This window comes from Lissotriton vulgaris, chromosome 11, assembly GCF_964263255.1.
Source record: "Lissotriton vulgaris chromosome 11, aLisVul1.2, whole genome shotgun sequence".
In the NCBI taxonomy this organism is placed as follows: Eukaryota; Metazoa; Chordata; class Amphibia; order Caudata; family Salamandridae; genus Lissotriton; species Lissotriton vulgaris.
This window is the reverse complement of record NC_141699.1, coordinates 106,729,158-106,742,648: the sequence shown is the minus strand read 5'-3', so window position 1 is coordinate 106,742,648 and position 13,491 is coordinate 106,729,158. Positions and strand designations below refer to the sequence as shown.

Here is a 13,491-nt window from a genome sequence, read left to right as displayed (position 1 = left end):
CCCAGGTGGAGGGTGTCTACCGCTCCTTCGCCAGGGACAGAGAGACTGGAGTCTTCCCTCCCTCCTATGTGGTGGAGAATGGCAGGTCTGTTCTGTGCTCCCGCTCTGTGGTACAGGTTTGAGAATCAACGTGCTGAGTAAAGGAGAGAGTTACGACAGCACAATGGACATCCAGCTCCTCCTGCTCCCGGAGCACTATAGCCAGAGCCACTGGAATTATGATATTGTGTGGCAGTTTTTGTATAACTATAGATTTGCCACATTTGCCACATAATCCATCATCTGGCGCATAGTCTGCAGATTCTAACAAAAAAAATTGTTTCTAGCCTCAAACAGTACAAACGTTACTAAATATGCAGCATCAAGTGTTGCCACGCAGTGTAAGGCCCTATGCAAAGGTGGACTGCACACCTTTCTGTTGCTTATTGCTATATTTGGGTATTAAACTGGTACTTATGAAGTGCAACCAATGCCCAGACAGTGTTGCCAAGTTTAAAAATGATGAAGTAATAATACTACAAAATGTGCTGCATTATGCCACATAATTTGCCTTTTCTTGCTGCTTAGTCTACTTAACCCTGCCATATAATTTGGCCCTCTCCTGCCGCGTAATTCCAGTGGCTCTGACTATAGCCCACCCACAAGGGTTGCGCCAATTGATGTGTAAATTATGTCTTGCTTTACTTGGGAACAAAGGATTGACCAAAGCAGGTTTGGTGGCCAGGGCAAGTCAACCTAACATGATAGTACATCCCTGCTAGGGATGACTAAACCATGTCCACTGTTATACACATGAAATGAAATGAAAAATTAAATTTATATAGCGCATAGACTACCCGGTGGCCTCGCAGCGCTTAACTGAAATCCAGGGCGGTAGGCTGGGGTGGTTAACAGGCTCTTCCAAACATTTGCGTTTTTAAAGACCTCCTGAATGACATGGGTTGGTGTTCTCTCTAAGATCAAGTGGGAGGGAATTCCATATTCTCGCAGCATTGTGCGAGAATGAGCGTCCAGCCCAGCGGGTCTTATTGATTTTAGTTGTGGTGGCTAGATGCAACGAGCTGGAGCGGAGAGCTATGAGAGGGAGGTAGGGATTGGCTAGGGGGAACATGATGGCGGACCTGTTCTATGAATGGCTTTTTGAACAAGGCACATAGCTTTGAATTGTACCCTGGCAGCCACCGGAAGCCAATGCAGCTTCTTTAGGGCCTGTTTGGCCGACTGCCAGCGTGAAATATTAAAGAGCATTCGAGCCGCACAGTTTTGGCTGTGGCCTCTCCTTCTTGCCATCCCTGACAGCCCTCTGAAAACTGGGATACACCTTCTTGTGACAGGGTGGTGTAGCCCCTTTGTGCCAGTGTGGAGTGTGGGAAATGCCTAGAAAGATGCAGCCTACACTGACTGGGTGAAGGGATGGGCGACATTCACCTTGACTCATTGTGTGATCGGCCCTGGTGTCCTGTTAGTAGCTGCAATGTGTCATAAATACCGGCCCGCTACAGTCAATAAGGTTTATTGGACTGGACTCTGGAAGAAACCCTGCAACACTAGTTGATGCCAGAGCCCCGGGTGCACGTGCAGTAACCAAGCACGTTCTTGGGGAGCCTGCCTAATTTCCACTACATCAGTGGCGGCTCTCACAGGTATCGCTGTGGGGTGGTGAGGCGGGGCAAGGGTGGGGCTGGGTGGGGATAATGGAGTGTGAAATACGACGGGAAAGCGGGGAGTAAGGAAATAAATAAAAGCACTTACTTTGCGCTCGCAGCATCACCGTGTTGGCGATGCTGCGAGCGCAAAGTAAGTGCTTTTATTTATTTATTTCCTTACTCTCCACTACCCCCCTACCGGGCCCCACCCCGCCCACCGCCCCACAGCATTACCTGTGCGAGCCGGCACTGCACTACATACCCCAGGACTCCGAAAAAATACAACAAATTCAGGTATATTTCACCACTGAACATCAGAGATTATGTCCAAATTAAATATCCAGATAGACTGCACCACCAGACATCAGGTAATATGTCCCAGAAACATCTCAAGGCGTATTTCACCATCACATATCAGGGAACACCCCATTAAAATATCAAAGTATATAAAAAACTGATGGATGGAAGGCTTGAACTGAGATTCATTTGTATACTCATTAGTGTCTCCCTCTAACGAGGGAGAAACCAGTCCAGGGCTGCTTGTGTTCCGGTTCAGAGAGGACTTGGCCTGGCGGTTGGGTCTGGACTGTTCCCATTGGACCAGGATCAAGGCTGATCTGCATATGGCTGGGTCCAAACTGAGGTGGCCTGGTGTGCAGAATAACGATGGACTGGGATGAGCCCCCCGAGTAATAACCAGTGGCTGAGATGAATTCAAGAATTCCACCCATCACTTCTTTGCACACCATAAAGCAGCGAGACATTTCACCGTCAATGTTGTCCCCATTAAACGCAGCCATATTCCCCCACGAATAACAGATTGTATTTCACAGCTTCTTCCACCGCCAGATGCTGGGTGCATTTCCCTATCCTATGGTTAAGGAATATTCCATCAGCACAAATAAAGGAAGAGCTCACATCAAATGCCAGGACACGTGTGACGTCAAAACTCCTGGCACCAATTCCCATTAAAGATTCGTGTCATGCCAGGCGTTTGCCTGGTTGGCATGGTAGGCACTCACACGCGTGCCATGGGTGCATGGGATGGCAGAGGGCGGCTGCTGCAGTGAGCCATGGATCTCACACCGCCGGTCCTCCTTTCTCACCAGGCGTCTATTCCCAGCCCCGTCATTGGCCAGCGCCCTTGTCAGTCCACAGAGCATCTTCCAGAGCGTCCAATCGGGAGGCCCGGCGCCACACTTGCTTCCCAGACACCTTACACAGAGGCAGCTGGGCTGTGTGGAGTGTGGTCCTCCTTTCAGGAGAAAGACAGCTCTCCCCAGCCCCCCACCTTCTGTTGACTTGGAAACAAGCTCTCTGCCTTTAACGCCCCCCTCCCGTCCCACACCCCCTCCCAGGGTGATGACAAAACAGCTCCCTGCCTCTCAGCAGGGGAGCATGGTGGAGAGAGCGAGGGGAGCCGCGGCTGCACCTTCCTGAGGCCGGAGGAGGCGAGAGAGGAGCCCGCTCGGAGCAGGAGACGCACGGCCCGCGGCCTCGCCGGTCCCCGCTGCGCCCAAGGATGCCGGGGCTCCGGGATGCCCGGGGCTGAGGCGCCCGCGCCGGCTGCGGCTGCGACAAGGTGAGCCGGCGGCGGCGGCGGCTGCGCTCTGCGTCTCCCCGGCGCTGCGCTTTCTTATAAACGTGTCGGGGATTAGCGGCCCCTCCACGCCTGGCCCCGGAGTGAGAGGGGATTACAGCAAGAAAGACGGCTGGGGTGGGGTGCGGTGGGTGCCGGGCAGGGAGGGGCTGCCGGACGGATGGAGCCGGCTGGGCTCCGGACTCGGAGCTGTCAGTCTCTGGCAGCAGGCACTGTGCAGGGTATGTGTGTGTGGTGGTGGGGGAGGCAGCGAGGGATGGAGTAAGCATGGAAGGAAGGGGTTGAAGGAGAGGAGAGATGGGCGAGGAACGGGAGGAAGGTTCAGCGGCAGGGTGAGAAGGCTGATGAGGGATGATGTAGGATGGGAGATGGAGAAAAGGGACAGACGGAATAGGAGAGAGGAAATAGGGCGAATGAGGGAGAGACGAATGGGGAGTGCGAAAGTAAGGGCGGAGGAAAGAGGGTGGATAGCTGGGGGTGATGGAGAGGGGCAGTCTAGGGAGGGTGGAGGAGAGGAAGACAGGATGAGGAAGGAAGTACGAGGGGAAATGGGGATGCAGTGAGAAAGTAGGGAGGGTGAGGGAGAGATGCATGAATAGTGGGAGGGCGCACTGGAGGGAAGTGGAAGGAGATGGCATCGGAAAGGAGGAGTGGATGGAGGTTGGGGTGAGGTGGCTGGGGAAGATACTGAGGAGGAGAGATGGGTGAAGAAATAAAGTGGAAACGAGGTAAGGAGGGACGAGTTAGGGTGACGGATGAGACTAGGTGAAGGAGCGATGTGTGAGGGATGATGATGGGTGAGTGAGCGATGGATGAGGGATGAGGACGGGTGAGTGAGCGAGGGATGAGGATGGATGAGAGAGGATGGATAAGGGATGAGTTAGCGTGAAGATGGGTGAGAGAACGGTGGATGAGGGATGTGCTACGATGAGGCTGGGTGAGGGACCGATGTGTGAGGGGTGGGGGTGGATTAGTTGGGATGAGGGATGAGGCTGGGAGATGGAGCGATGTGTGAGGGATGAGGATGGGTGTGGGAGCGATTGATGAGGATAGGCGAGGGAGCAATGGATGAGTTAGGGTGAGGAATGGGTGAGGGAGCGACGGATGAGAGATGAGTTGGGATGAGGATGAGGCTGGGCGAGGGAGCGATGAATGAGGGATGAGTGAGGGATGATGATGAGTGAGTGAGCGAGGGATGAGGATGAGTTATGGGGCTGGGTGAGGGAGCTAATAGTGAGGGATGAGGATGGGTGTGGGAGCGATGGATGTGGCTGGGTGAGGGAGCGATGAATGAGAGATGAGTGAGGGATGGGTGAGGGAGTGATGGATGAGAGATGAGTTGGGATGAGGGATGCGACTGGGAGAGGGAGCGATTTGTGAGGGATGATGATCAGCAAGAGAACGATGGATGAGGCTGGGCGAGGGAGCGCTGAATGAGTGAGGTAGCGAGGGATGAGGGGTGAGGACGGGTGAGGGAGGGATGGGTGAGGGATGAGGCTGGGTGAGGGGTGAGCACCGGTAAGGGAGCGACGTGTGTGGGGAATAACGAGGGCGGACGATGGAGAGGACGGCGTGGAATGAGGAAGGAGGGATGGAATGGGAGAGGGACCCGGGAGTGACTGATGCAGATTGAGGGGGAGCAATGTCTCACGAATGAGAAGGGAGAGACGAAAACAATCGCCAAAACGGGGAGATTGGCGAGGAATAACAAAGAGTGAGTGAGAAGAGTAGAAGGCGTAGCGAGAGAAGGAGGAGTCAGGAGGGAGAGGTGAGCGTCCAGTGGGAAAGGGCGGTGAGGGTGGAGACGAGAGCATGGGACACGAAAGGACTGTGGCAGAGACAGAGAGACGGAGGAGAGAGGCGTGGGAAACGAGACCAGGAGGGGGTGAGAGGGAGAGGGGAGATGTAGAGAAAGAAGGGAGATGTGGAGAAAGAAGGGAGAGAGCGAGAGAAGCGGCGTGGAGCTGGGAGAGGAAAAGAGACGGCGACGAGTGAGAGGGGCGGGAGAGAGAGCGGCACGAGAGAGAGATCGCGGGAGACGAGGCATAACGAGAGACGAAGAGATGGAGTGTGGCAGAGTGCGGGGGGAGGGGCAGCGACTGAAGGGGTGGAGAGAATAAGAAGGACATGATACAGTCGAAGGGACAGGTGCACATAGAGAAGTGGGAGAAGAGAGAAAACATAAAGGAAGGACTGAGGTAGGAAACGGGCAGAGGTGGAGACAGAAGAGAGGGAGGCAGAAAGAGGAGCGTTTTAGGGAGAATGGTGAATAGGACGAAGGAATGAGGCAGAATGTAAGATGACGAGAGGCAGCGTAAAGGGAGAGAGAGGGGTATTGGGGGGCTATAGGGGAGGGAAAGAGAGCGTGGCTAGGGCTTATTGGGGGTGGGATTGGAGAGCCAAACCAAAATAAAGGAAGGATTGAGGCAGGACGAAAGGGCGGAGGTATAACAAGAAGGGTGGAGGCACACGGACAGAGCAGGCAGAGGTAGGAGGCATGGCGCTGACAGGACACGGCGGTTTAAAGGTACCAAGGAGAGAAAGGTACAGACAAGAGAAATGAGGATAGAGAAAGAAGCAACGAAGACAGAGACTTGGGAGGAAGACCGAGAGAGAAGGATGAGGAATGAGGCGGTGAGCTGGAGACAAACAGCAGAGGATGCAAGGAGGAGGCTGGGAGGAAACAGGATGGGAGGGGTGGAGAGGGGGGCTGGGTGGCCTCAGAGTGAGAGAGGGGGTGTGCCGGCGTACAAGGAAGGGATGGGAGAGAAGGAAAAGAGGGAAGAAGAAAGGATGAGGGAATGAGTGAAGGTAGACTTGGAGAAGTGCTGGAGGTAGCTAGGATGGCTAGTGGTAGAACGAGAAGTGGGATGGTAGAAACAGAACGATGGAGGGAGAACAAGAGGCAGGAAGGAGGTAGGTTGGACACGAGGAGCGGAGGTAGACCGAGAAGAGGAGAGGTCCAATGAGAGCGAACAGAGGTAGCTGGGCACGGAGAAAGCCAGGAGGGACGAGGCGATCATGAAAGCATGGTTGGAGGTAGTCTTGATGAGAAGAAAGAAGCGTGAAGTGAGGGGAATCACGGGGATAGATTTGGAGAGGATCTGTAGGGAGCAGCGGCGGGGACCTGGTGAGAGAGGACGGAAGGAGGTAGAATGAAAGAGGTCGGATGGAGGTAGGTATGGAGAGAAGGGATGGAGAGAGAGAGGGGGTGGTGGAGGTAGGCATGGAGAGAAGGGATGGGAGAGAGAGGGTGATGGAGGTAGGCATGGAGAGAAGGGATGGGAGAGAGAGAGGGTGGACGAGGGTAGGCATGCAGAAGAGGGGTGGGAAGAATAAGAGAGGCTGGACGAGGGTAGGCATGCAGAAGAGGGGTGGGGAGAGTAAGAGAGGCTGGACGAGGGTAGGCATGCAGAAGAGGGGTGGGGAGAGTAAGAGATGGTGGACGAGGGTAGGCATGCAGAAGAGGGGTGGGAAAAATAAGAGAGGCTGGACGAGGGTAGGCATGCAGAAGAGGGGTGGGGAGAGTAAGAGAGGCTGGACGAGGGTAGGCATGCAGAAGAGGGGTGGGGAGAGTAAGAGATGGTGGACGAGGGTAGGCATGCAGAAGAGGGGTGGGGAGAGTAAGAGAGGGTGGACGAGGGTAGGCATGCAGAAGAGGGGTGGGGAGAGTAAGAGAGGGTGGACGAGGGTAGGCATGCAGAAGAGGGGCGGGGAGAGTAAGAGAGGGTGGACGAGGGTAGGCATGCAGAAGAGGGGTGGGAAGAGTAAGAGAGGCTGGACGAGGGTAGGCATGCAGAAGGGTGGGGAGAGTAAGAGAGGGTGGACGAGGGTAGGCATGCAGAAGAGGGGCGGGGAGAGTAAGAGAGGGTGGACGAGGGTAGGCATGCAGAAGAGGGGTGGGAAGAGTAAGAGAGGGTGGACGAGGGTAGGCATGCAGAAGAGGGGTGGGAAGAGTAAGAGAGGGTGGATGAGGGTAGGCATGCAGAAGGGGGGTGGGGAGAGTAAGAGGCTGGACGAGGGTAGGCACGCAGAAGAAGGATGGGGAGAGTAAGAGAGGCTGGACAAGGGTAGGCATGCAGAAGAGGGGTGGGGAGAGTAAGAGAGGGTGGACGAGGGTAGGCATGCAGAAGAGTGGTGGGGAGAGTAAGAGAGGGTGGACGAGGGTAGGCACGCAGAAGAGGGGTGGGGAGAGTAAGAGATGGTGGACGAGGGTAGGCATGCAGAAGAGGGGTGGGGAGAGTAAGAGAGGGTGGACGAGGGTAGGCATGCAGAAGAGGGGTGGGAAGAATAAGAGAGGGTGGACGAGGGTAGGCATGCAGAAGAGGGGTGGGGAGAGTAAGAGAGGCTGGACGAGGGTAGGCATGCAGAAGAAGGATGGGAAGAGTAAGAGAGGGTGGACGAGGGTAGGCATGCAGAAGAGGGGTGGGGAGAGTAAGAGAGGCTGGACGAGGGTAGGCATGCAGAAGAAGGATGGGAAGAGTAAGAGAGGGTGGACGAGGGTAGGCATGCAGAAGAGGGGTGGGAAGAATAAGAGAGGCTGGACGAGGGTAGGCATGCAGAAGAGGGGTGGGGAGAGTAAGAGAGGCTGGACGAGGGTAGGCATGCAGAAGAGGGGTGGGGAGAGTAAGAGATGGTGGACGAGGGTAGGCATGCAGAAGAGGGGTGGGAAAAATAAGAGAGGCTGGACGAGGGTAGGCATGCAGAAGAGGGGTGGGGAGAGTAAGAGAGGCTGGACGAGGGTAGGCATGCAGAAGAGGGGTGGGGAGAGTAAGAGATGGTGGACGAGGGTAGGCATGCAGAAGAGGGGTGGGGAGAGTAAGAGAGGGTGGACGAGGGTAGGCATGCAGAAGAGGGGTGGGGAGAGTAAGAGAGGGTGGACGAGGGTAGGCATGCAGAAGAGGGGCGGGGAGAGTAAGAGAGGGTGGACGAGGGTAGGCATGCAGAAGAGGGGTGGGAAGAGTAAGAGAGGCTGGACGAGGGTAGGCATGCAGAAGGGTGGGGAGAGTAAGAGAGGGTGGACGAGGGTAGGCATGCAGAAGAGGGGCGGGGAGAGTAAGAGAGGGTGGACGAGGGTAGGCATGCAGAAGAGGGGTGGGAAGAGTAAGAGAGGGTGGACGAGGGTAGGCATGCAGAAGAGGGGTGGGAAGAGTAAGAGAGGGTGGATGAGGGTAGGCATGCAGAAGGGGGGTGGGGAGAGTAAGAGGCTGGACGAGGGTAGGCACGCAGAAGAAGGATGGGGAGAGTAAGAGAGGCTGGACAAGGGTAGGCATGCAGAAGAGGGGTGGGGAGAGTAAGAGAGGGTGGACGAGGGTAGGCATGCAGAAGAGGGGTGGGGAGAGTAAGAGAGGGTGGACGAGGGTAGGCACGCAGAAGAGGGGTGGGGAGAGTAAGAGATGGTGGACGAGGGTAGGCATGCAGAAGAGGGGTGGGGAGAGTAAGAGAGGGTGGACGAGGGTAGGCATGCAGAAGAGGGGTGGGAAGAATAAGAGAGGGTGGACGAGGGTAGGCATGCAGAAGAGGGGTGGGGAGAGTAAGAGAGGCTGGACGAGGGTAGGCATGCAGAAGAAGGATGGGAAGAGTAAGAGAGGGTGGACGAGGGTAGGCATGCAGAAGAGGGGTGGGGAGAGTAAGAGAGGCTGGACGAGGGTAGGCATGCAGAAGAAGGATGGGAAGAGTAAGAGAGGGTGGACGAGGGTAGGCATGCAGAAGAGGGGTGGGGAGAGTAAGAGAGGGTGGACGAGGGTAGGCATGCAGAAGAGGGGTGGGGAGAGTAAGAGAGGGTGGACGAGGGTAAGCATGCAGAAGAAGGATGGGAAGAGTAAGAGAGGGTGGACGAGGGTAGGCATGCAGAAGAGGGGTGGGGAGAGTAAGAGAGGGTGGACGAGGGTAGGCATGCAGAAGAGGGGTGGGGAGAGTAAGAGAGGGTGGACGAGGGTAGGCATGCAGAAGAGGGGTGGGGCGAGTAAGAGAGGGTGGACGAGGGTAAGCATGCAGAAGAAGGATGGGAAGAGTAAGAGAGGGTGGACGAGGGTAGGCATGCAGAAGAGGGGTGGGGAGAGTAAGAGGCTGGACGAGGGTAGGCACGCAGAAGAAGGATGGGGAGAGTAAGAGAGGCTGGACGAGGGTAGGCATGCAGAAGAGGGGTGGGGAGAGTAAGAGAGGCTGGACGAGGGTAGGCACGCAGAAGAGGGGTGGGAAGAGTAAGAGAGGGTGGACGAGGGTAGGCACGCAGAAGAGGGGTGGGAAGAGTAAGAGAGGGTGGACGAGGGTAGGCACGCAGAAGAGGGGTGGGAAGAGTAAGAGAGGGTGGACGAGGGTAGGCACGCAGAAGAGGGGTGGGAAGAGTAAGAGAGGGTGGACGAGGGTAGGCATGCAGAAGAGGGGTGGGAAGAGTAAGAGAGGGTGGACGAGGGTAGGCATGCAGAAGGGTGGGGAGAGTAAGAGAGGGTGGACGAGGGTAGGCATGCAGAAGAGGGGTGGGAAGAGTAAGAGAGGGTGGACGAGGGTAGGCATGCAGAAGAGGGGTGGGAAGAGTAAGAGAGGGTGGACGAGGGTAGGCATGCAGAAGAGGGGTGGGAAGAGTAAGAGAGGCTGGACGAGGGTAGGCATGGAGAAGAGGGGTGGGGAGAGTAAGAGAGGGTGGACGAGGGTAGGCATGCAGAAGAGGGGTGGGGAGAGTAAGAGAGGGTGGACGAGGGTAGGCATGCAGAAGAGGGGTGGGAAGAATAAGAGAGGGTGGACGAGGGTAGGCATGCAGAAGAGGGGTGGGAAGAGTAAGAGAGGGTGGACGAGGGTAGGCATGCAGAAGAAGGATGGGGAGAGTAAGAGAGGGTGGACGAGGGTAGGCATGCAGAAGAGGGGTGGGAAGAATAAGAGAGGGTGGACGAGGGTAGGCATGCAGAAGAGGGGTGGGAAGAGTAAGAGAGGGTGGACGAGGGTAGGCATGCAGAAGAAGGATGGGTAGAGTAAGAGAGGCTGGACGAGGGTAGGCATGCAGAAGAGGGGTGGGGAGAGTAAGAGGCTGGACGAGGGTAGGCACGCAGAAGAAGGATGGGGAGAGTAAGAGAGGCTGGACGAGGGTAGGCATGCAGAAGAGGGGTGGGGAGAGTAAGAGAGGCTGGATGAGGGTAGGCACGCAGAAGAGGGGTGGGGAGAGTAAGAGAGGGTGGACGAGGGTAAGCATGCAGAAGAAGGATGGGGAGAGTAAGAGAGGGTGGACGAGGGTAGGCATGCAGAAGAGGGGTGGGGAGAGTAAGAGAGGCTGGACGAGGGCAGGCATGCAGAAGAGGGGTGGGAAGAGTAAGAGAGGCTGGACGAGGGTAGGCATGCAGAAGAGGGGTGGGGAGAGTAAGAGAGGCTGGACGAGGGTAGGCATGCAGAAGAGGGGTGGGAAGAGTAAGAGAGGGTGGACGAGGGCAGGCATGCAGAAGAGGGGTGGGGAGAGTAAGAGGCTGGACGAGGGTAGGCACGCAGAAGAAGGATGGGGAGAGTAAGAGAGGCTGGACGAGGGTAGGCATGCAGAAGAGGGGTGGGGAGAGTAAGAGAGGCTGGACGAGGGTAGGCATGCAGAAGAGGGGTGGGGAGAGTAAGAGAGGGTGGACGAGGGTAAGCATGCAGAAGAAGGATGGGAAGAGTAAGAGAGGGTGGACGAGGGTAGGCATGCAGAAGAGGGGTGGGAAGAGTAAGAGAGGGTGGACGAGGGTAGGCATGCAGAAGAAGGGTGGGAAGAGTAAGAGAGGGTGGACGAGGGTAGGCATGCAGAAGAGGGGTGGGAAGAGTAAGAGAGGGTGGACGAGGGTAGGCATGCAGAAGAGGGGTGGGAAGAGTAAGAGAGGGTGGACGAGGGTAGGCATGCAGAAGAGGGGTGGGAAGAGTAAGAGAGGGTGGACGAGGGTAGGCATGCAGAAGAGGGGTGGGAAGAGTAAGAGAGGGTGGACGAGGGTAGGCATGCAGAAGAGGGGTGAGGAGAGTAAGAGAGGGTGGACGAGGGTAGGCATGCAGAAGAGGGGTGGGGAGAGTAAGAGAGGGTGGACGAGGGTAGGCATGCAGAAGAAGGGTGGGAAGAGTAAGAGAGGGTGGACGAGGGTAGGCATGCAGAAGAAGGATGGGGAGAGTAAGAGAGGGTGGACGAGGGTAGGCATGCAGAAGAAGGATGGGGAGAGTAAGAGAGGGTGGACGAGGGAAGGCATGCAGAAGAGGGGTGGGAAGAGTAAGAGAGGGTGGACGAGGGTAGGCATGCAGAAGAGGGGTGGGGAGAGTAAGAGAGGCTGGACGAGGGTAGGCATGCAGAAGGGTGGGGAGAGTAAGAGAGGGTGGACGAGGGTAGGCATGCAGAAGAGGGGTGGGAAGAGTAAGAGAGGGTGGACGAGGGTAGGCATGCAGAAGAGGGGTGGGGAGAGTAAGAGAGGCTGGACGAGGGTAGGCATGCAGAAGAGGGGTGGGAAGAGTAAGAGAGGCTGGACGAGGGTAGGCATGCAGAAGAGGGGTGGGGAGAGTAAGAGAGAGTAGACTAGGGTAGGCATGCAGAAGAGGGGTGGGAAGAATAAGAGAGGGTGGACGAGGGTAGGCATGCAGAAGAGGGGTGGGGAGAGTAAGAGAGGGTGGACGAGGGTAGGCATGCAGAAGAGGGGTGGGAAGAATAAGAGAGGCTGGACGAGGGTAGGCATGCAGAAGAGGGGTGGGAAGAGTAAGAGAGGGTGGACGAGGGTAGGCATGCAGAAGAGGGGTGGGGAGAGTAAGAGAGGGTGGACAAGGGTAGGCATGCAGAAGAGGGGTGGGAAGAATAAGAGAGGGTGGACGAGGGTAGGCGTGCAGAAGAGGGGTGGGAAGAGTAAGAGAGGGTGGACGAGGGTAGGCATGCAGAAGAAGGATGGGGAGAGTAAGAGAGGCTGGACAAGGGTAGGCATGCAGAAGAGGGGTGGGGAGAGTAAGAGGCTGGACGAGGGTAGGCACGCAGAAGAAGGATGGGGAGAGTAAGAGAGGCTGGACAAGGGTAGGCATGCAGAAGAGGGGTGGGGAGAGTAAGAGAGGCTGGACGAGGGTAGGCATGCAGAAGAGGGGTGGGGAGAGTAAGAGAGGGTGGACGAGGGTAGGCATGCAGAAGAGGGGTGGGGAGAGTAAGAGAGGCTGGACGAGGGCAGGCATGCAGAAGAGGGGTGGGAAGAGTAAGAGAGGCTGGACGAGGGCAGGCATGCAGAAGAGGGGTGGGAAGAGTAAGAGAGGCTGGACGAGGGTAGGCATGCAGAAGAGGGGTGGGGAGAGTAAGAGAGGCTGGACGAGGGTAGGCATGCAGAAGAGGGGTGGGAAGAGTAAGAGAGGGTGGACGAGGGTAGGCATGCAGAAGAGGGGTGGGGAGAGTAAGAGAGGCGGGACGAGGGTAGGCATGCAGAAGAGGGGTGGGGAGAGTAAGAGAGGGTGGACGAGGGTAGGCATGCAGAAGAGGGGTGGGGAGAGTAAGAGAGGGTGGACGAGGGTAGGCATGCAGAAGAGGGGTGGGGAGAGTAAGAGAGGCTGGACGAGGGTAGGCATGCAGAAGAAGGGTGGGAAGAGTAAGAGAGGGTGGACAAGGGTAGGCATGCAGAAGAGGGGTGGGAAGAATAAGAGAGGCAGGACGAGGGTAGGCATGCAGAAGAGGGGTGGTAAGAGTAAGAGAGGCTGGACGAGGGTAGGCATGCAGAAGAGGGGTGGGAAGAGTAATAGAGGCTGGACGAGGGTAGGCATGCAGAAGAGGGGTGGGGAGAGTAAGAGAGGGTGGACGAGGGTAGGCATGCAGAAGAGGGGTGGGGAGAGTAAGAGAGGGTGGACGAGGGTAGGCATGCAGAAGAGGGGTGGGAAGAGTAAGAGAGGGTAGACTAGGGTAGGCATGCAGAAGAGGGGTGGGAAGAATAAGAGAGGGTGGACGAGGGTAGGCATGCAGAAGAGGGGTGGGGAGAGTAAGAGAGGGTGGACGAGGGTAGGCATGCAGAAGAGGGGTGGGAAGAATAAGAGAGGCTGGACGAGGGTAGGCATGCAGAAGAGGGGTGGGAAGAGTAAGAGAGGGTGGACGAGGGTAGGCATGCAGAAGAAGGATGGGGAGAGTAAGAGAGGGTGGACGAGGGTAGGCATGCAGAAGAGGGGTGGGAAGAGTAAGAGAGGGTGGACGAGGGTAGGCATGCAGAAGAGGGGTGGGGAGAGTAAGAGAGGGTGGACGAGGGTAGGCATGCAGAAGAGGGGTGGGGAGAGTAAGAGAGGCTGGACGAGGGT

At 56.5% G+C, this 13,491-nt stretch overlaps 2 protein-coding genes across 2 annotated transcripts in view; one reads left to right on the top strand and one right to left on the bottom strand.

Annotated features, from left to right (window-relative positions):
• Positions 1 to 13,491, bottom strand: part of RSPH14 (radial spoke head 14 homolog) — a 590,080-nt gene that overhangs the window by 153,332 nt on the left and 423,257 nt on the right. The window lies entirely within an intron of this gene.
• GNAZ (G protein subunit alpha z) overlaps positions 2,856 to 13,491 on the top strand; it is a 313,003-nt gene continuing 302,367 nt past the window's right edge. Inside the window, exon 1 of the mRNA XM_086942803.1 lies at positions 2,856 to 3,228. The gene's annotated coding sequence lies outside the window, so the exon portion shown is untranslated. The remainder of the gene's footprint in view (positions 3,229 to 13,491) is intronic.